The 24,398-nt window shown below is 37.4% G+C and overlaps 1 long non-coding RNA gene across 1 annotated transcript; it reads right to left on the bottom strand.

Moving 5' to 3' along the window:
* Positions 1–225: 225 nt before the first annotated feature.
* On the bottom strand, positions 226–24,159 carry LOC129561546 (uncharacterized). Its single transcript, XR_008687038.2, has 3 exons — positions 23,591–24,159; positions 10,726–10,862; positions 226–2,417 (listed from the first exon to the last, which is right to left on the bottom strand). It is a non-coding gene; the product is annotated as an uncharacterized LOC129561546 (long non-coding RNA).
* Between the last annotated feature and the right edge of the window lie 239 nt (positions 24,160–24,398).

The following is a 24,398-nucleotide window of genomic DNA, read 5'->3' as shown; positions in this document are numbered from 1 at the left end:
TTCTATCTTAAGATTTTTAAGGAAACTCCATACCGTTCTCTATAGTGGTTTACCAATTTACATTCCCACCAAAAGTGCAGGAGGGTTCCCTTTTCTCCAAACAATAAATGCTGGAGAGGGTGTTTTGGCCATTCTGACTGGTGTTTCTGCTTTTATTTTTATTAATTCCTTATTTCTGCTTTTTGGGGTTTACTTTTTTGTTTGTTTTTTTGAGTTGGTCTTCTATTTACTTTTAAGAAACTTTCTATTGGTATAGATATTTAATACCATAGGATTTTTGCTGATGACTGTGTTAGTTCTGTCCCACATTTTGATGTATCTTTGTACCACTATAGTGATTCATAATAAATTTTACAATTTCTCTCTATATTACCCCTTGGACCCACGTGTTGTTTATGGCATGCTGAAAGTTTTTCAGGAGGAAAAGACTTTCTGTGTTCTTTTTAAGATAAGGAGTTTAGTTTTATTTTATTTTCTCTGTGCATTTGCAAAACAGAACCAACATAGGAAAAAAATAAAACCTTCTGTGAAAAATACTACATTCACAAAAAGAGGCTTGAGACGGGTTAGCACCTTAGCCCCTTGGAGATACAGCAACTCTAATTGGTCAAAGAAGAAAATAGATATTTGGAGGCTATTACAGGAGAAAAAGACAATGAGACATCACTGAGGGAGAGGGTCTCAGAGGGGAACTGGAGTTTGGGGAGTGGATCAGGTGGAGGGAGGGGCCCCTACGTAGCCATACAGTAGAGGTTGTGGAGGGCCAGTGTATCCCTTCTAAGAGTTTTAGAGTGCTTCCTCTTTTGTAAATGGTTCCCACAACTGGAAATAACTCCCACCCCAAAATTAAAGAGTATTTTTCTGTGCCTGTGTCTTGTATATTTTGGCTTATTACGTGTATCTCTCCTAGACCATAAACTCCTCTAAGAGCAGAACTATTTCTAGTGAACAATGTATTCCTCAGAGAAAATACTCCAGAGCCAATAACTAGATGTTCCTGCCAAAAGCCAAAATACAGTAAAAGTTTGCTCAATGTATTAATGAGTTATCATAGCTAACTTTTTTTTAGAGGAGTAGATACTTGGTATTTCATGGAAGTTTGACTTTGTTCTCCAATTTCTTATCAAAATGGTTAAGTACCTTGTCTAAGGTCAGACATTAAATATCAAGTCTAGACTCTCAAAATCATACTTCTAACATAGACCCTCTTGAGCTCCCATTCTATATATTCAACTTCTTTCTCTATATTTCCAGTGAGTGTTTAACACTTCTTTGTGTCACAGCTCTAATACCTCTATCTCTTGTAGTCCATTCTCTTCAATTTGGTATAGACTCATACCAAGACTACTGAATTTACTTAATAACTAGTCCCTTTGCCCCATACTTTTATTGCCCCATACTTTTATTCAACTTGTCTATATTTATCTTTCTAAATCACACCTGTAGTTGCTGTCATCATATTGTTCAAATATTTTCAGTGGCTTCCTCTATGAATATAAACCTATCATCTCTATTTCGCAACCAACAAATTGGTCTCAACTATGTCTCCAATAAACTTCTCCAGATACTCCTCAACTTGTAGCCGCTACACCAGAAAAGCTAGTCTCTTCATTGCATTTGAATATACCATGTTTATTTTTTCAGGAATTATACACAGGGTTCTATTTCAGTGGAACACCATGCTTATTCTGATCCACTTATCAGAACTTAAAGTGACTGTGTAATTTATCTTCCAAAAGGGGACTCTTTGGGGAAGGGGTTGGTGAGGCAGATAAGAAGAAAAGTGATTACTCAGGGATTCTCTCGGGTAAAGCAGTATGTACAATTAACCTATTAATATCTATATATCTCTTCATGTCTATATCAAATCTCACCTTTCCCCCAGTTTTCAGACTCCTGGGGCTTAAGTAATCATTTTACATTCTTAAAGCACTTTGTATCATAGCAAAGCACATACAAGTCAGAATCCTAAGACAAAGACCCAGCTCCTCTGCTTATTAACTGTGTGGTTAGGAGCAGGCCACTTAACTCTTTGGGATTCTGTCCTCATTAGTAAATAGCATTATTGTCCTCATTTCTTATCCTCCCTGTAGTAGGTTGATACTTCCATATCCCTTGCCTTGTAACTTTGTGTTGCCTTCCACTATGCATACAATACACTTCTTCCGATTGATGTTGGCCTTGGCCATGTGATTTGTCTGATGGGAGGTTAAGAAACATGACATGAGCAGATGTGTTTCCATGGTTTCATTTGCCTTCTTTTGTGCTCCTGTGATCCACTCTGAGGATATCATGTCCCAAGAAGCTATCACTTTATCCTGGGCCTCAGAAAGAAGATGAAGGATGGAAGCATGGAGTCAAGAGTAATCTCCTCAAAGCCAGGCAAGTCCAGATGAGATCAAAGAACCAAAACCAACCTGCAATCAAAGGTCAAGAGAAAGAAAAGCTTGAGGTTATAAGTCACAGACATTTGGGGACTGTCATGTAGCTAAGTTTCAGCAAAAACTGAATAATGTAAAATTTTTATGTACTTTTATAAAACTCAATATAGTCATATGAAAATGATTTTAGGAATTGAAAATAAATTCAAGTATTATTTATGGTCATGCTCCTCAGTATTATGAATTATTTTATATATAAGACTATTCTTGAGTATATATAATTACATAATTATATATAATGATATACAAATCATATAAAAATAAGACATTACATAAGAATAACAACTATAAGATAATTATATAAGAAATATAATTATTTCATTTATTTGCCAAAATACTTTGCCTGGGGCCTCACAGATCCCGGATACTGGGATGTGTTATACAGTTACTATTTCTGCTCCTCCTCTTAAGTATGTTACTTTGTGTCTGTTTTTTCTCTTTTAGATCTTTATTTCTTTATATATTCACAAGGCAGTATAAGATATTAAAAAGGTGAGACCTGCCTAGACGGCATCTTTAACCCTCAAAGCTTTAACTCCTTTGCTTATAAAGTAACCACACGATAATAATAGTGGTAGTAATAATAGCAATACATTTCTAAATTAAAATTACAGTAAATCATTTAGCACAGTGATTGTCAAGTCTTAAAGCACCCAGTAAATAGTAGTTTCTCATTACATTATCCATATCTTTTCTCCTATCCAGAAATTTCTAATCAGAATTCTCAGACAAGCCTATGTTCTCTAGACAAGTGTAATTCTCTTTATTGTAAACAGACATACATATAGACACACACACCTAGAACTCACAAGATTTTCCATAATTAGGTGGGAGAAAGGTGACAGGAAAAAAATATCTTGAAAGTCCTGTGTTCTCTCTTTGCTCTGTGGCCTTGTTCCTGATATTCCAATGCCCTGAAATAATTTACATCTCTATTTACCTAACTAATGCTTAATCAATCTTCTGAGTTCTGTTTAGAGGACTCTGCCGAGTCTAGGTTAGGCATCTCTCTCATAAAAGAGCTTTCATAAAATCCTGGTGGAGGGCACTTAAACAAGGAATTGAAATTGCATTTTGACTGTCAGCCTTCCCAGCTGTACTGTAAGGTCTTCCAAGGCACAGGCCATGTCATTACTTTTCACCAGCACCTACCACAGTCTTGACACATACTAAGTGCTTAAAGACATAAGATAATAAAAAAGAAAAAAGGAGGGAGAGAAAGAAAGAGGTAGAGACAAGAAAGGAAGGAAAGAAATGAAAGGTTATTTTCATTTCCTTTCTTCCCTGTAAAGAATGTTCAAAGAACAGGACAGTTGCTACCATATCATCAAAAACTCATTTCCACCCAAATCTACATTTTGCTTCAAATCCATGTCAGTGTGTTCTCTTCCTCTCATGAGAGTAATAGGGTATTTATTTTAAAATGCCAACTCATCATAAAACCTATTTGGGGTAAAATGAAGGAAATGGACTAAGGAAGATTGACTGAAAATTCCCACTTCTCCTCTGGTTTTCCTACTTCCTGTTCATTTTAGGAAAAGGCTCTGGTCTGTTTAAAAAAGGGAGGGGCAGGGGGCACCTCTAGCAAGAAACACAAACAGAACATGTTTCTCTTCTGCTTTTTAAAATTAAGAACAGGAAGTTTTCAGCATCATTCATTTAAAATAATTATGCTTCATTTTTATGGATAGGAATTAGAAAGGAGAAACCCAGATCTGGTTAGTAATGGGGGGAAAAGATTAAAAATAAAGCAGTAGAAAGAATAGAAGAAGCCTTAATGATTGTTCAGAGCTCTTTTAATCCTGAACTCTAAAGGCTCCCTCTGAGTATGAACAGGAGAAAGATGCAAATGATTCTAAGATGTGTCCTGACACTGAGGAGTGGTACTGAAATGATATCCTTCTGGAATTTGGTGAAATTGTGTTGGACTTAAGATATGGTTATCAAGCCATCAGTTCACATCTTCAGCTAAAGGAACAGTAGATCAGACATTAATCAATAAAATAAAGTCACAGGCTTCACTGTTCTTAAAAAGATGAGTATTAGATAAGACTTCTCTGTGCTGCCTTTCTATTCTAATTTTTTAATAACCATCTGCAAAACTGAGTCAAAGAATTCAAAGAAAAATAACAATGGGAAAAGAAGAACTCAGCGATTTTAATTGTCCACATAGCCCATAAAAATGGATTTTTCTAAGGGACCGCTATCTAGGGCATTGGCTACAAAATATACAGAAATCCCTAGAGATGATATGTTAATGTACATTAATTTCTGCTATATAGATGGACTGAGTTCTTCTTACTTCATTGGTGTGTACCTGGCAACGGAAGTCTTTCAACAAATGTTAGTAAGTAAATGTTGAAAAAAGTTGAAAAGTGTTAGTCACTCAGTTGTGCCAGACTTTTTGCAACTTCATGGACTGTAACCTGCCAGGCTCCTCTGTCCATGAAATTCCCCAGGCAAGAATACTGGAATGGGTGGGCATTCCCTTCTCTAGGGGATCTTCCTGACCCTGGAATTGAACTTCAGTCTCCTGCATTGCAGGCAGATTCTTTACCATCTGAGCTACCACACTGAAAGTCCCTCAGTCGTGTCCAACTCTTTGCAACCGCATGGACTGTAGAGCCCATGGAATTCTCCAGGCCAGAATACTGGAGTGGGTAGCCATTTCCTTCTCCAAGGATCTTCCCAACCCAGGGATTGAACCCAGGCCTCGCCCATTGCAAGCAGATGCTTTACCAGCTGAGCCACCAGGGAAGCAGTAAATAAACACAAGAGTGAATGAGTGATCTTGTTTATCATTAGGGCCAGGGCTGTGGCTGAATCTCCACTTTTTTGTGTGAGCTTTGCACTCACAGTTTACTTCTCTAAAAGAAGTGTGAAACTTAATGGAGATAGCCTCACAGAGGAGGACAGACACTTCTGCTTGCTACCTGACAAACTAAGCCACTTGTCTAAACCAATTCTGCAGCAACAAGTGCCCAGTGGACGGGGAAGACAGACGTACAGATGGCTGCCTGGATGCATCACAGGACTGGGTTGCCTCTATAGCCCATTGTTACATTTATTGCTGACAATGTAATTAATTGGCCGACTCCTTGTTTTTCAATTGGTCACCCTCGATGCACAGCTGCGCTGGAGGTTTTGCTAATCGTGCCTGGGACCAGGAGCGTGCTCTGCAGGTCCAGCGCGGCAGGAGGCGGAGGGGCGGGGCTAGGTAGTGACGTCACCTCTGGGCCGCTCTTGCAGAACCCGTGCTTCTCTCTCTCCCAGAGGCCCTGAGCAGATCGCTTCACGACCAGGAAACACAGCTTCTTCCCCCCCCCCCCCACCCCGCACCCCGAGTGTTCCTCTTTCTGAAGTATGATACAGTGCAAACAAAACACTTCTTAGTTTCCTTTTCCAGTAAGAACTTCTTAAATATAGACTGAAATGTCAGCTTTAATAACCACTGTAGAAAAAGAGTGCAGTAACTCCAGTAGATTTTATCCAAATTATCAAATTAAAAGAAGCTGGAGCATCAAAAAGCCCTTTTAACTCATCTGAGTCCAGCAATCAGGGACATGTTTTGATTTTTTAGACTGTGGAAAATGATCTTTAGTTTGTTTGCAGTTTGATGAGGATTAGCTAAATAACACTCTAGGGATATTTTCATCAAATAATTATACAGGTATTTTTACAGTGAGATGGCTGCCTATATCAAGCACAGGCTTGTCAGGACTGGATTCATGGATCAGGCAGCCATCTTTCCACTGGTCTCCTGCCCCTTTCTTTATCTGTAAAAGGACTTATTGCATGTCACTGACCATGCTTCCACCTCACTGAGCAACTTCTGGAAAGTCATGTGGCAGATTTGGTCCTAGGGTTTAATCTATACATCAGAGACCTGAACTCAGTGACACTCTTCACATTCTGTGACCTTACCTAGATATTGAGGCAAATAAAATTTTCAATGTATTTCTCAAATTAATAAAACTATGTGCATATACAATATAAAAACATGTGTTAACTGAAAATGCAAGTAATTCCTGACTTTTTAAAATCACATATGTCAGTGTCCATGATTTGACAGCTTGCTTATGAAAAAGTCCCTTACATGTTCCTTTTTCTGGTTTGCTAATTTTCCATTCTGTATTCCAAGGCAGGCCAATACATTGCAATGAAATCAGGTTAAACATTGATCTTCCGCCCTGACATTGCATTAACTTTTCTAATAAACATCTTCACTGTGTCAGCCAGCACTGTGTTTACATCTTGAGCCCAGCAGCCGACTGTCTTGCTTCTCTTTAGATGCTTTTGAATTCCAGAAGGAATCTTATCTGGGAGACTAGAATTGTGCATCTGCCGTGTCTTTCAATTTTGTATTTTAGATTAACTGCTCCTTTTCTTCCACATTCTGGAGCCCTTCTAACAAATTTCCTTCCCAATTCACCCGGTAAGAGTCTCCTCGGGTGCTTAATTAATTCGTGTCTTTTCTCCGTTTCTCCTGCCACCCTTGCTATCTGCAGTCAGGATTCTGAGCTCTGACCTCCCTCCTTGCCGTGCTTCCTGAGAACTGAAGGCAGACCCCTAGACCTCAAGTATTCTAGATTTTTAAGATCCAGCTTTGGCTGGGATTGGCCAGGATTGGGGTAGAAATAAGCACTGAATTTTTTAATTTATAGTCTTCTAAAAATTAACTTATTTTTTTTCAGATTCAGGAGCTGAATAAAAGTATGAACCAGTAAATGTGTCTAAAGATCCCTGATCAAATACTCTATTTTTAACGTTGTGAGGAATACATGCTTGAGGAATACATGCTTAAGGAATACTTTTCCAAGCAAGTCAAGTCAATACTGCTTGCTTTACTAGAACCACAGGCAAAAGATGACTGCCAGAGAGGCTAGGGAGAAATTACACTGCCAGGTGAAGCAAACATTCCTGAATGATTTCTTCCTTCAGAATGCCAAAGAAATAGATCATAAAGAGTGGGGCTGGGTCTCTAAAGGACATTTAAAACCTCATTCCTGGAAATATGGTCTAAAATGTAAAGGATGTAATCACTGGTAAGGTCAGAAAAGACGCTCCAAGATTCCCCTTAGGTTAGCAAGAGTATTCAAGAATATCTGCTAAAATCTTGTATATCTGGGAAAATATCCCCTCCAGACCCACAGAATCAGATCAGCCAACCACAAATCAGAATAGCTATAGTGCAAAATTCATTAGACTAACTCTCACTACTTGCCAAGAGAGTATTTACACCAGACACTGTACTTAATACATCTCATGTGTGATCCTTGTAATAGCTCTTTCAGGTACACATGGTTATTCCTATTTTATGGATGGGGAAGAAGAAACTGGAGTGGACTAAGTAACTTCTCCATATATCTACCACATTTACTAGAATTAAGCCCAAATCTGCGTGATTCCAAAAGCCATTCTGTGCTTCTGTAGAATAGCCACCCAAGTAGGGAATAGGGATGCAGACATAATGGGAGCCTTATCATAGCATCCTATATAAGCTTCCTTCTTCCAGGGAAGCTTTACTCCTACCCTCATGGTGCCTTGCTTAGACTTACATCAATACTTATAACTGTAGTTTGGGAGCTAGAGAGAGAAAAATGAAAGAATGAATTACTATATATTGTCTCTCTCATTTTACTAGCTTGCCTTGAACAAGTTACTAAATATCTCTCATCCTAATATTTTACCTACAAATGGGAATAAAACTACTCCTGTGTGTTTTTAAAAAGATAATGAAATTGAAAGACTTTAGATTAATCCTTTGCACATGTACGCACTTCTTACATTTCAATCTTGCCCAGTATCCCATGACCTCTTTGGAGCAGGGACCATAAAGTATCCACCTTCAGCATCTCCAGATAAAATGCTTGGCATATCTAGAAGAGGGTGTTTTCCAGCTTTCTTTGAATCTCATGTCAAGAAAATTAGAACACCCCCCCAAAATAAACAGACATCTCTGACAAAGGGTCTGCTTCTGTCAATAGGTTGATTCTGCATTTCAAAACTAATTGCATGTATCAGTTTATACTAAATCATTTATTCACCCATTCACTAAACATCCATCCATTAATCTCTATATTATCTTAGTGATAACAATGTAAATAAGTGATAACAATGTAAATAACAATGTAAATCTCTGCCCTGGAAATGATTATAGTTTGGTGATATGAACCAGACATATGAACAAATCATTTAAAATTGAATGTGGTAATTTCCACAACATATATGAAAAAGGATTATGAGAGCAAAGGGCGCATGATAACACCTTCAAACTTTGTTTCACTTATATTACTGAAAATTACTTTTTCCTCCCAGGATTACATTTCTGTTCTTTCCCCTGCCTCCATATTTTTCAGTAAACTTTTGATAGTTCTCTTTCTTTTTAAATAGCTTGTATTTAAGGATTTCCCCCTTCTGTTTGTTCCTTTTCTCTTTAAATAATATAACATTTTCAAGGAAACTTTGGTTTTATCAAGAACCACTGAACTCTTCTATTTTTCTTTGCACATTAAGTATGCAACTGCAATATGTAGAGATGCTTTCCAACATTTTGTCTCCTTTACTTTAAAAATACCTAAAATGAACAACAACAAAAAAAATCTGTATCCTCTATGAGAATATTTTAGTTAACTAGAATACATGTATTAGCCAGGTATTTATCTTAAATTCCTTTTATCATCACTAGCCTAATACGTTTATGCTGGACTTCGTTTGCCAGTCAGCTATTTGCATCACATGTATCTTTTATGTGTAGCTGCTGCTGCTGCTGCTAAGTCACTTCAGTCGTGTCTGACTCTGTGTGACCCCATAGACGGAAGCCCACCAGTCTCCCCCGTCCCTGGGATTCTCCAGGCAAGAACACTGGAGTGGGTTGCCATTTCCTTCTCCAATGTGTGAAAGTGAAAAGTGAAAGTGAAGTCGCTTAGTCGTGTCCGACCCCTAGCGACCCCATGGACTGCAGCCTACCAGGCTCCTCCATCCATGGGATTCTCCAGGTAAGAGTACTGGAGTGGCTTGCCATTGCCTTCTCCGTTTATGTGTAGCAGCTTACCTCAAAACTTAGGGACTTAGCATTCTCTTACCATTCTGTTAGTTGATGGGACTCAGCTGGATGGTTTATTCACATGACGTCAAAGCGTCAGCTAGGGCTATAGTCATCTGAGAACTTGAGTGGGCTCCTTCACATGGCTGACAGCTGTTGCTAGCTGTTGGCTGAGAACTGCTGGCAAGCAGATCTCATAAGTTTTCCTCCATGTGACCTCTCAATCTGTCTGGTTTCTAAAAGGGAATACCCTAAACATGAACATTTCAAGGGTAGAGAAACTAGTGGTCTCATAACGCCTCACTTTCTGCACTCTGTTGATGAAAAGCCACCCCAGATTCAGGGGGAGGAGAAATACATGCTCCTCTTGACTTGATATGTGGTTCATGGAAAGGAGGAATTGTTTGGTCATTTTAAGTTTGACTGTTATATCTTTATACTAGTTAGTTTGTAATATTTTCTTCAAAAATTATTCTCTTCTCCATTTTACTTCTGTTCATTATCCTTCCAAATATAAGAATTTAAAATCAGAAATCTCTTCCCCTGTACTAACCTAAACGTATAGCTGATTGTTTGCTTTATGTCTTTGAATATATTAGTGATACTGAAGACCTGATGGTATCTATTAAAATATCTATTTCAATATTTTACATTTAGAATTCTAAGCTCTAACTCCCTCTATATGTTCTGCTTTGGAATTAAAGAGAAGCCTTCAGAACTGAAATATAGCAAAGCCTGGGATGGGGTAGTATGGGAGGTGGATGGTGAGATTTTCTTACTAGTATTGTTTTTCTTTTTCAGTTCATATGTTTTGAATTCTTAGTAGTAGATATGAAGTGCTTTCTTACTTTTCTATCATAGTCAACCGTAAAAACAAATATCCAAATGCTAACCAATTTAGCGAAGTAAAATATTTTGTAGTATTAACACGTAGAAGGTGGGAAGGAATACATTCTGGACTTCCCTTCTCTTTAATTTCCTTTGGAAGAGAACACTGACTCAAAGTCTGGGTGACCCAACCACGGACTTCATTGGAGTAAATCAGTACACACAATATATAAAAAATGCTACCATGATAATCAGATAAAATTATTAAAGAGGACAGAAGATATTGTTGCGTATCGTTTCCATACAGAAATATCTTAAAGAAACTCTCTGAAGCCTGAGAACCCCTAGGTGAGGAGAACATGCATTATTTCAGATCAGAACTGAAGATTCAAGCAGGAGTAATGTCCTTACCTTCTGCCTGCTGCTAAGTCGCTTCAGTCGTGTCCGACTCTGTGTGACCCCATAGACGGCAGCCCACCAGGCTCCCCTGTCCCTGGGATTCTCCAGGCAAGAACACTGGAGTGGGGTGCCATTGCCAGACCTTCTGTCTAGAGATAGGTAAAAACGAATGTTACAACTACAAATTTAACATTAATCATGGGAAAATTTAACAAATGAAAATTGCCCATTATAAAGATGGATCTCTTTAGAAAACTTGTTGGATTTCCATGCCATTGTTTCACTCACTACTCATATAGTACAGATCAGTTCAGTTCAGTTCAGTCGCTCTGTTGTGTCCGACTCTCTGTGACCCCATGAATCACAGCACGCCAGGCCTCCCTGTCCATCACCAACTCCAGGAATTCATTCAAACTCATGTCCATAGAGTCGTACTGGGTTATTAATTGCAGGCATATACCACAAGCAGTGTTTCTACTGTGAAAGTTCTTCCATGCTTTTCTTTTTGATGGGTACATTATATCTGGATATTCTTTAAATTGAAAATCTGTATTAGTGTTTTGAAGCTAGATATGTGTTGGTAGTTAGAATTTTATTACAAGTTGCCAAGAAGGAAATATATATTATCTTTACTTTTAGACAATGAAACCTATACAATAAGTAAGACAGTGTTGATGGTAACTACATACGGCTTGGCAATGATTTTTTTATTTGCTGCAAGAGGGAAATTCATACAGTGAAAGATAAGAGTTTGATTTGAGGAGACTTGTCATTCAGCATTTGCTAGACTATTTTAGAAAAGACATGATGCTACTTGTGGGAAAAAATATAGCACAGTAATTTAGGGCCCTGATTCTGAAAAATACCAAATCACTTACTAACTCTCATTGCCCCTTTGAATGTCTATAAGATGGGGATAAAAATTTGGACCTCAAATTTTATATGATGTAAGATGTATGAACAAAATTTGCCAGGATATTTGGTATTTTTAAATAAGACCTGTAGGAACATAAATGTTTCTGGGTAATATATCAACTTTAAAAAGAGAAAATCTTGAAAGAAGCCAGAGGAGAGGAAAAAACCCTTACCTACAAAGGAACAAGAGTTATATAGCAAATCTCTTCAGAAACTGTATAAGAAGAGTGGGATAATTTTTTTTTAATTTAAAATGTTGAAAGAAAAAAATCACTAACTTAAAATTACATATCCAGTAAACCATTTCCAAAAGTGAAGAAGAAATAACATCTTTCCCAAACAAACAAAGGGCTAATCCACTTCCAGCAGAAGAATAGTGCTAACCTCATATGGGAAACTGAACAGTTAGTACTATTTCAGAAATGATAATAATATTTCAGAAAAGATAACAATATTTCAGAAAAGATAACACCAGTCCTAGCTTCACTAGGAGCTCTAATTAACATTTAAGGAAGAAGTTATTCCAGTTCTCCACAATCCTTTCAAGAAACTAGAAGGCGAGCAAACATTTCATATGTCATTCTGTGAGGCCAACACTGCCCTAATACCAACACCACATAAAGATGTTACAAGAAAGGAAAATGACAGAACAGTATCGCTCATAATCATAGATGCAAAAATCCTCAGGAAAATATTGGGAAATTGAATCGAACAATGTACAAAAAATTAGATACTATGACCAAATGGGATTTCTTTTAGATATGCAAGGCTGGTTCAACACTCAAAAATCAATCAGTACTATCCACTATATCAACAGACTTAAGAAAAATGATATATCAGTTGTTGCAGAAAAAGCATTTGACAAAATGTAGCATCCATTCATGATAAAAAAAAAAACCTACCACCACAACAAAAATAAACCTCTGTAAACTGAAAATAAAAAGGAACTTTCTCAGTTTGATAAAGAACATTTATAGAAAGCTAGCCACTCCAGTGTTCTTGCCTGGAGAATCCCAGAGACGGGGGAGCCTGGTGGGCTTCCGTCTGTGGGGTCACACAGAGTCGGACACGACTGAAGTGACTTAGCAGCAGCAGCAGCATTGTTCTTAAAGGTGAAAATGTGGTGCCTCCCCCAAGATCAGGTACAAGACAAAGATTTTCTTTCTCCCTACTCCTGTTTAACATCATAGTAGAAGTTCCAGCTAGTGGAATAAGATAATAAAGTGAAATAAAGATTTATAGATTTAAAAGTAAGTAATGAAACTATCTTTCATAGATTGCATACTATCTATGTAGAATACCTCAAAGAATCTACAAAAAAAAAAAAATTTCCCAGAATTAATGAGTCTAGAAAGGTCACAGTATACAATGTTGTGCTATGGAAATCAGTTGCTTTTCTACATACTATTTAAACATTCAGCATTATTATAAAAAAGTATAAATTACTAGTAGCAGGAACAAAAAGATAGATTTATTTTAAGATTTTATTATAAGAAATAGAAGCATGCTATAAACAACTTTGTGTCAATACATTTTCAAAACTCAGAAAAATAGCCAAGGAAAGAATTCCAAACGCAGATGAAATAATTAGAAAATCTAAATAGTTCTCGATGTATTCAACAAATTGAAGCTGAAACTAAATGTAAGAAACAGACAACTTTACAGTGATTTCTTAAAAACATTTTAAGAAATAGACAACCATCCATACAAACTATTCCGGAGAAATGATAATAAAAAAAGAAAATTCCCAAATACTTCTTTAAGGTAATGAAATCTTGATACCAAATGATTATTTCACTTTAAGGATGAAATCTACAAGCCAATCTTTCATGAACAAGGCAAAACCTGAAAAAAATATGAGCAAATCAAATGTATATTAAAAGATTATATTACAAGAAAGTTACATTTATTCCAAAAAGCAAGGTTTTTTTAATATTCTAAAATTAAAATAACTATAATTAACAGAATAAAGAAGAAAACATATGATGATCTCAATAGCAGCAAAAGAAACATTTGGAATAATTAAACACCAAAATTAAAATATCTCAGCCAACTATAATTAGAAGAGAAGTTACTTATGTGATAGAGTAATTATAAAACTATAGCAAACCTTGTATTAATGCTATATAGTATTAAAAGTTTTCTGCCTGAGACTAGATTGAGAGAACATTCATACTATCACCCCTTCTATTCTCATCATATTGAAGGCCCCTACTAGTATTTTAAAGGAAAACAAAACTAGAGTAAAAAGACAGGCAGGCAAGGGAGGGATGGAGGGAAAACAGGAGAAAGGAAAGAAAATGCTCAAGAATGAAAAATAAGTAAAACTCATTTACATGATGGTACATTTAAAAAATCTAAAATTATAAACAGTTCAATTATTAAGAGACTTCAATGATGTCTTTACACAGGACAACATTTAAAAAAATTGAAGGTATTTATATGTACCACCAATTAGAAAATAAAACTAAAAACTGACATCTGAAATAGAATAAAAAATTCAAAAACCAAAGAAATAGAATGAAACATAAAATTTCTTAACAAAAATATATCTCAAAATATTCTGAGAAGTATTACAATGGCCTAGAAAACTGAGAGGTTATGTCAAATTTTTGGATAGAAAGATTCAGTATTTATAGGTTTCAATTTTCTGCAAATAGATGTCCCTATTTAATGCAAATCCTGTACAAATTCCATCAGATACCTCATTTTTTAAAAAATGGACAATCAGTTCAGTTCAGTCGCTCAGTCATGTCCGACTCTGCGACCCCGTGAATCACATCACGCCAGGCCTCCCTGTCTATCACCACTCCCGGAGTTCACTCAAACTCATGTCCATCGAGTCGGTGATGCCATCCAGCCATCTCATTCTCTGTCGTCCCCATCTCCTCCTACCCCCAATCCCTCCTAGCATCAGACACTTTTCCAGTGAGTCGTCCCCATCTCCTCCTACCCCCAATTCCTCCTAGCATCAGACACTTTTCCAGTGAGTCAACTCGTCGCATGAGGTGGCCAAAGTATTGGAGTTTCAGCTTTAGCATCAGTCCTTCCAATGAACACCCACGATTGATCTCCTTTAGAATGGACTGGTTGATAGGTTTTAATATTAATGAAAATGTAAAGAGTCACAAATAACCAAATTTTGAAGAACAAAGTTCAAAGTCTTACACTGTTACCTTAATTGAAGGAGTGTGGTATTGGCACTCGGACAATTAAACCAAGGGAGCAAAAAAATAAAATCCAGAAATGGATTTTTACCTACACCAACACTTGACTAGGGCAAAGATGACATAGCATTATGGAGAAAGAATGGCCTCTTCAATAAATAATTCTGGGTTAAAGGCATGTTCAGAAGAAAAATAATGTTTCTTGCACAATACACACGACCCACAAAAATCACTTCTAGATGGATTATAGATATAAATTTGTGAGAGAAAATATAGTTTCTGGAAGATAAGAAAATAGCTTTACAATTTATTAGAAGCCAAAGATTTCTTTGATAGGACACAAAATGCTCTATTAGAAAATTATTGATAAATTGTATTACATTAGAATTTCTTGAATTACATAGTTATTTTTAAAAGTATATAAAAATGAAAAAGCTCAGTTTATTAAAGACATTCATTCAAAGGCAGGTAGGAAAATAAGGGAGAGAAAATATTTGCAGTACATACAACAGATAAAGGATTACGTTCAGAATATTTTTTAAACCTTTACACATTAAGATAATGTAGTAAGAAAAAATAGGCAAGACTTGAAGAGTCATCTCATTAAGTAAGCTATTGAAATGTCTGTTAATCACATAAGGTATTCTACCTCAGTCATCAGGAACATGTGATTTAAAGCCACAATGTATTGATGACCTGTTTATTGATGTGGTTGGGGATTACAAATGTATTCATTTTGTGAAAATTCAAATGGTACATTTATGATTTGTGCACTTTATATGTTAGAGAAGGCAATGGCAAGCCACTCCAGTACTATTGCCTAGAAAATCCCATGGATGGAGGAGCCTGGTAGGCTGCAGTCCGTGGGGTCGCTAAGGGTCGGACACGACTGAGCGACTTCACTTTCACTTTTCACTTTCACACATTGGAGAAGGTAATGGCAACCCACTCCAGTGTTCTTGCCTGGAGAATCCCAGGGACGGGGGAGCCTGGTGGGCTTCCGTCTATGGGGTCGCACAGAGTCAGACACGACTGAAGTGACTTAGCAGCAGCAGCACTTTATATGTTTCAACAGAAATGTTTATTTCTACAACGGATAAGTGGGTGTACTAATTAGGGGTATCTGGCTGGTAGAAGTCAGAAGAAAAAAGGTTGGATTGGTGCTTAACCTCATATTTTCCATACTAGTCCCTTTTCCTATCCTTACTCTTTCCTCTTTAACACACTGTTTATATTGGAAGTGTTTTAGCAGAAGTGTCCGCTATGGCAACTGGGATCAGAGTTAAAGAGGCAGAATGGAGTTTACTTCCCCTCTCCACCCATTGCCTTTCACTTCAATTCTGTGTTCCCTTCTGCATAATTAATACTAGAACAGAAGGAACTGGAGGATTCCAAGTGGGAGCTTCTAGTAGAAACATAAAACTTTTCTTCTGTCCAAACCTCATCAGTTATTCTTGCTGCTAGATGAACATTGGGAAAGATAAGAAACAGGGTTTTGATTTGAGGAGCCACAAGCCATTACAGGATCCACTGATACGAAGGAGGAAAGCTAGAAAATACCTGTTGATGGCAGTAAAGAAATGAAACACCTGTGAATACATCTGGGTTGTACATAATGGAAACAAGATAGCCCAGTATTGAAGGTCATGGGCATCAGAGACAAATAGACTGGTATATTAGTAAATCATGTATATTAGTAAATTACTGTGGGATTTCAGACAAATTACTTATTTTATTCTCCCTAAGCCTCAGTTTTCTCATCCTTAGTTTGTGTAAAATACCAATGTCTATTTCATAAGATTGTTGTGATTAAACAAAACATATTCACAGAGAAAGAGCAATGGTACCTATTGCAGACTAGGTGCTCAGCACATATTTACTATTAATAGGACAATGATGATAATATTAGTGTTTCAGAAACCTGTATCTTTTTTTGGAGATTAATCCCTTCTCTGTTGCTTCATTTGCAAATATTTTCTTCCATTCTGAGAGTTGTTTTTTTGTTTTGTTTATGGTTTCCTTTGCTGTGCAAAAGCTTTTAGGTTTAATTAGGTCCCGTTTCTTTGTTTTTATTTTCATTACTCTAGGAGGTGGCTCTAAGAAGATCTTGCTTTGATTTATGTCAAAGAGTGTTCTGTCTATGTTTTCCTTCAAGAGTTAGTATCCAGCCTTACATTTAGTTCTTTAATCCATTTTGAGTTTAGTTTACATATGGTGTTAGAAAGTGTTTTCATTTCATTTGTTTACATGTAGCTGTCCAGTTTTCCCAGCACCACTTATTGAAGAGACTGTCTTTTCTCCATTGCATATTCTTGTCCCCTTTGTCATAAACTAGGTGACCATAGGTGCATAAGTTTATCTCTGGATTTTACACTGAAGTGTATTGCTGTGTTTGTGCCAGTACCATATGGGTTTGATTATTAATTTCCAAAATATATAGTTCCTGAAGCTCAAAATAAAATAAAAAATAAAAAAATGAGTGAAAGATCTAAATAGACATTTCTCCAAAGAAGACATACAGATAGCCAAAAACCACATTAAAAGATGCTCAACCTCATTAACTACTGCTGCTGCTGCTGCTAAGTCACTTCAGTCATGTCTGACTCTGTGCGACCCCATAGACGGCATGCAAATCAAAACTACAATGAGGTATCACTTCACACTGGTCAGAATGGTCATCATCAAAAAAACTACATACAATAAATGCTGGAGAGGGTGTGGAGAAAAGGAACTCACCAACACTGTTGCTGGGAATGTAAACTGATACAGCCACTAGGGAAAACAGTATGGTGATTAGTTAAAAACCTAAAATAGAGCTATCCTATGAAAGGTCCATCTAGTCAAGGCTATGGTTTTTCCAGTGGTCATGTATCGATGTGAGAATTGGACTATAAAGAAAGCTGAGCACAGAAAAATGGATGCTTTTGAACTATGGTGTTGGAGAAGACTCTTGAGAGTCCCTTGGACTGCAAGGAGTTCCAACCAGTCCATTCTAAAGGAGATCGATCCTGGGTGTTCATTGGAAGGACTGATGCTAAAGCTGAAACTCCAATACTTTGGCCACCTCATGTGAAGAGTTGACTCATTTGAAAAGACCCTGATGCTGGGAGGGATTGGGGGTGGGAGGAGAAGGGGATGACAGGTTGAGATGGCTGGATGGCATCACCGACTCGATGGACATGAGTTTGAGTGAACTCCGGGAGTTGGTGATGGACAGGGAGGCCTGGCATGCTGCAATTCATGGGGTCGCAAAGAGTCGGACACAACTGAGCGACTGAACTGAACTGATGTCGCAGAAACCCCACTCCTGTCCATATAAATGTAGAAAACCATAAGACACAAAAAGATACATGCAACCCAATATTCATTGCAACACTATTTACAATAACCAGGACATGGAAGCAACCTAAAGGTCCACGAACAGAGGAATGGATAAGGGGATGTGGTGCATACATACAATAGACTATTACTGAGTCATAAAAAGGAAACAAATAATGCCATTTGCAGCAACATGAAATGGCCTAAAGATTGTCATACTGCGTGAAGTCAGAGAAAGACAAATACTGTGTGATATCACTTATATGTGGAATCTAAAAAAGGATACAAATGAACTTCTCCAAAAAAGAAACAGTGTTACAGATGTAGGAAACAATTTTATGGTTTCTGAGGGAAGGGGGATGGAGGGAGGGATAAATTGGGATACTGGGGTTGGCATATATAATAAACACTACTATATATAAAACAGATGACTATTAAGGACCTGCCCACTCCAGTGTTCTTGCCTGGAGAATCCCAGGGAAGGGGGAGCCTGGTGGGCTTCCGTCTATGGGGTCACACAGAGTCGGACACGACTGAAGTGACTTAGCAGCAGCAGCAGCAGCATTAAGGACCTACTATCTGTAATGAAGGAGACCCGGGTTTAAGCCCTGGGTCAGGAAGATCCCCTGGAGAAGGAAATGGCAACCCACTCCAGTATGCTTCCTTGGGAAATTCCATGGACAGAGGAGCCTGGTGGGCTGTAGGCCATGGAATCAAAAAAAGAGTTGGATACAACTTAGTGACTAAACATAAACACACACACACATATAACTGACTCACTTTGCTATGTACCAGAAACCAACACAGTATTGTAAATCAACCATATTCCAATAAAATTTAAATAAAAAGAAACCTATATCAACAGTCTTCCATTTTAAGACCCTTTTCAATTAACTTAGCTCTAAGGCCAGCAATGTCTTCTTGGTTAAAAACAATTTTCAATCTCACCTAATAGAGTTCTCTTCAGTAGAACTATATATTCATGAGTTTCATAAAATATAACCTGTTCCAGGCATTCGGTAATAAGACAGTTCCACTGATGGTAACTAATATTTCATCATTTAACATATCAAAGGCTTTATCAAATGTCTGCCTGATCCCTTGCATTTTGACATCATTGCATACGCTGTAGTATTTCTTCTACCAGGCACTAAATTAAGCATTGATAATTCAGAGTTAAAAGATAAATTTGGTGTTCTCTGATGAGATAGATAAACTAAGCCATGAATTCAATACTGGATGATAATGTCTTAAGACAGACAAAAGCACACAGGAAGAATATCCACAATTGACTAGCTGGACTGGGCAGAAGAATATTAAGGAAGGATGCCTGGAAATGTGATGGCCAAGCTGAGTTTTAACAGATGAGCAGGAATCAGCCACATGAGAACAAGAGAGACTTTCTAGGGAGCTTGTGTGGAAGCAAAGTGGTGTGGAAGAACATGTTGCATTTGGGAAATGCAAGTATTTCAACAAGGCAAGCTGCTTGCATTTTGCATGATGGATGCTTTAGTTTTTTCAGATTTAATGTTTTACATCCAAAGTATTATATGTCCATTTGTACAGTTAGAACTACATATGCTTTTATTGACCTATCATCAATAAAAAAGAGAATTGATAGCATATACATGACTTATGAGGCCAAACTAAATTCCACTGTGAGCAGGAAGTGGAATGTTTTTAAGGCTTACTTTTAAATTTTGCCTGGTAACCACACTCCTAATCAGTTGAGATACCTTGGGAGGCTAGGTGAGGAATATTTATATTGCACTTTAGGAAATGCAGCAATTAGTACCTAGGCTCAGTCTGACGAGGTGGTAGCATAGAAAACTTTTAATTCTGTCCTCCACAAAAAAATGATACTGTTGGGAGAGTCAAGGAACAGACATAGGCTATGTTATTTCTGTCATTTTCTTGTTCTGTGACTCATTTTCATAAAGAACCAAGCGGGAATTTCATCTTGGGAAACTTTGAGTGATTTTAGGTACAAAAACCATAGACTACAGCCTGTTTTATTCTATGCGTTCAAGGATTATGTGAACACCATCTAGGAAGTAATAAACTTTATTCCATTCAAACATCATTCAGCTGGAGTAATTCCTACCTGTTTTTCAAATCTGAGCAACTGAATCCTAAGTGTAATTCTTAGTGTGAGTTTACCCAATTTAAAAACTCTCTTTATGCATACCTACATTTTAGACCCTCTTTTCAGGATGTTTTTCCTTAAATTCTTAAAATTATACTTGAGAATGAATAGTTCCACTACACAGAATACAAACTATAAAAACTATATACAACTTTGGAGTAGGAAATGGCAACCCACTCCAGTATTCTTGCTTGAAAAATCCCACAGACAGAGGAGCCTGGTGGGCCACAGTCTATGGGGTCACAAAGAGTCAGACATGACTGAGCAACTGAGATCCACGCATATACAACTTATTAGGATTGAGAGATTTTCAAAAATTACTCAGCTAGATTTTCAAGAACTATGACGAGTATGCAGAGTGATTCTGCATTAACTTCCAGACCATCTGTATTAGAGAACTGTATCTCTAAACCAGCCTTGTCTGAATGCTTACATTCTGAGTCTGTTTGTGTGTGCCATGCCAAACTGTACCGAGCGGTGCCTAATTTCAGTCACTCTAGTGGTAAGATCCCAAACTTCCGATTTCACCAACAGTGTTTCTATAGTTCTATGCCTGGTCCATGTCATTCTGAAATACAAGGTGTACTTTATTTCAATATGTTCTGCGAAATGCCAACTGTAGAAGCTTATTTCCTGGGGATGGCACCTCTTGTGCATTTTCTAATCTGTTCTATGGCATTGAGTATATGTTTACATAAGCACCTGATTTTTGGCAGAGAGACAGCACCAGATTGGCAGTATAGCCCCTGAAAATAGCTCCTCTCTGTCAAAAATTTTGGACTCCATGATGCTTCATATGTAACACTATCAAAGATACATTTTCATCACCATCCCTTCTCACTCCAAACTCTACCATGTAATAATTCAAAGTTTTAATGTCTATACTTTCATGCCTGCTAAGCAGAATTCACCATACCTGTATAAACTCTGTATTTACTAATTGAAGATAAAGTAGGTAAATACCATATCTCATAAGAAAATTATATAAATCAATAAAAACTTTAAATTGCAAAGTTGCCCAAATTAGAACAAAATGGATATGTTATAAATCTACTAAGACATTTTGTATAGTTTACTTCAGCAACTTTGAGAAAGGTGAATGTGCAGGAATTGTGTACTAAGGATGTTTGATTTTTTTATTCCATTAGTGAAATCCGTGACTTATATTATCCTAATTATAGCCCTAATCTACATTTGAACTGTCAAAATATCTTTCTCATTTCATCACACGACCTACTGAGGACAGATGGAAACAATGGTTTTTTATGAGTTTGTGGACAGAAAATGGAAGGTATTTATTTTGTTTTAAAATGGAAAGGAAACCTTTTAACACTGTAAATCCCTTTAAGCCTAGTGAGGATAATTTGCATTGTTTACTTTTATTGCCCGCAACAACTGTATTTCTGTTTAGCCTCTATTTCTTATTCACTTTCACCTTATCTCTTTTGATTAAAAAAACTTATAAGAATTTATAAATGACCACTATATAGTATTAAAAACAATTGTCCAAAAAATGCACAATAACCAAATCATAAGATTCATCACTTTTAAGACCCTCTGCAAAATGCAAATGCATTAATAATTTATTTACAAGTTCTCTATTTTGCTATGAATCTTTTTTGGGGGGATACATACTTTATACTGCTTAAATCCTATATGTGTGGACATAAACCAGAATAAAAGGAGGGAGAAGATATAAATTTAGATAGCTGCTCCTTTAGTCCAGAGCAAAAGACCACCTTTATGTCTTTTCAGGAAGGGAGCAAAAGCTAGGACACAAAATCTGATGCACAGCCATCCTCCTACCCTGAAAGTGAAATACTAAAGTAGGTTCAGGGAGTGAACAGAACATGTCTATATTTTGCTTTCAAATCACAAATTTTGCTATTTTATAGTTACAGAGGTAATCAGTACAGCTGAGCATAACTTCAGGAAGGGTGGCATAAAGTGTTTTAAAAAATCACTTTCTAGTCTATATTAATGTCTATAAGAATATTTATGAAGAGACAGGAAGTAACTTACCTTTCCTTCCTTCCTCAAGAACTGACTCATGGAGAAAAGGTAAAATATATAACTTGGAGTGTTTTCAAAATCTTTCTACTCTGGCCAAAGAAACAATAGATAAGTCTGGTAATATAGTTTTCACTTTAGGGCTTTTTTAACTCTTAAGAGCCTCTTATTAACAGCAAACTTTCTTTTATCTTAGTTTTCTATGACTAGCGTTCTTTCTTATTCTAACTTCAAATTTATAGAACAAACCAACAAAAATCTTGGAGTAGATCCCTGAAGCAAGGCCCTCTCTACTTTAGGAGATAAGTCTCTCTGACCAACTTGGGGATAATTGATGGCCAGACCTACTTCTCCATCCAACCTCAGCCCTTGGTGTTTCCAGTCCTGCACACAAGAACCTTGGCCTGCTTGATCAAGCTCCATTCACACCTATGGCAATACCCACTCCAAAACCAAAGAATATGGTACATAGTGGACCAGGTCTTGAAAAAAAAAGGTATCTCATGGGACCTGGAAGATGACTTGGATTGAGCATGAAGGTCTGAGCATGAAAGTCCTGGGTCCTGTGTAGTGGAATGTGATCAAAAAAGCAGTGCTCACAGCAAAGGAAACCATCAGTTCAGTTCAGTTCAGTTCAGTCGCTCAGTCGTGTCCGACTCTTTGCAACCCCATGAATCACAGCACACCAGGCCTCCCTGTCCATCACCAACTCCAGGAGTTCATTCAAACTCATGTCCATCGAGTCGGTGATGCCATCCAGCCATCTCATTCTCTGTCGTCCCCTTCTCCTCCCACCCCCAATCCCCCCCATCATCAGAGTCTTTTCCAGTGGATCAACTCATCGCATGAGGTGGCCGAAGTATCGGAGTTTCAGCTTTAGCATCAGTCCTTCCAATGAACACCCAGGATCAACCTCCTTTAGAATGAACTGGTTGGATCTCCTTGCAGTCCAAGGGACTCTCAAGAGTCTTCTCCAGCACCACAGTTCAAAAGCATCAATTCTCCGGCGATCAGCTTTCTTCACAGTCCAACTCTCACATCCATCCATGACCACGGGAAAAACCATAGCCTTGACTAGATGGACCTTTGTTGGCAAAGTGATGTCTCTGCTTTTTAATATACTATCTAGGTTGGTTATAACTTTCCTTCCAAGGAATAAGCGTCTTTTAATTTCATGGCTGCAATCAGCATCCACAGTGATTTTGGAGCCCAAAAAAATAAAGTCTGACACTGTTTCCACTGTTTCCCCATCTATTTCCCATGAAGTGATGGGACCAGATGCCATGATCTTTGTTTTCTGAATGTTGATTTTCAAGCCTACCTTTTCACTCTCCTCTTTCACTTTCATCAAGAGGCTTTTTAGTTCTTCTTCACTTTCTGTCATAAGGGTGGTGTCATCTGCATATCTGAGGTTATTGATATTTCTTCTGGAAATCTTAATTCCAGCTTGTGCTTCTTCCAGCCCAGCGTTCCTCATGATGCACTCTGCATATAAGTTAAATAAGCAGGGTGACAATATACAACCTTGACGTACTCCTTTTCCTATTTGGAACCAGTCTGTTGTTCCATGTCCAGTTCTAACTGTAAAGGAAACCATAAGTAAGACAAAAAGTCACCTTATAGAACAGGAGAAAATATTTGCAAACCATGCAAACAACAAGGGCTTAATTTCCAAATTATACAAACAAGTCATACAACTCAACAATAACAAAACAACCCAATAAAAAGCTAGGCAGAAGACCTAAAATATCCAGAGGAATGGATAAAGACATTTCTCCAAAGAAGAAATACAGATAGCCAGTAGGCACATGAAAAGATACACAACATGGCTAACTATTCGAGAAATGCCAATCAAAACTACAATGAGGCACCACCTCACACTGGTCAGAACGGCCATCATTAAAATAATCTACAAATAACAAATGCTGGAAAGAGTGAGGAGAAAAGGGAACCCTCCTACACTGTTGGTGGGGATGTAAACTGGTGCAGCCATTATAGAGAACAGTATGGAGGTTCCTCAGAAAACTAAAAGTGGAATTACTATATGATCCAGTAATCCCACTCCTGGGAATATATCCAGACAAAACTATTAATTCAAAAAGATATAACGCACCTGTATGTTCATAGCA

This window comes from Moschus berezovskii, chromosome 5 (genome assembly GCF_049115385.1).
Source record: "Moschus berezovskii isolate FMDL1 chromosome 5, NW_MosBer_1.0, whole genome shotgun sequence".
Classification (NCBI taxonomy): domain Eukaryota; kingdom Metazoa; phylum Chordata; class Mammalia; order Artiodactyla; family Moschidae; genus Moschus; species Moschus berezovskii.
The sequence above is the reverse complement of the archived record's forward strand: the minus strand, read 5'-3'. Positions and strand labels throughout refer to the sequence as shown.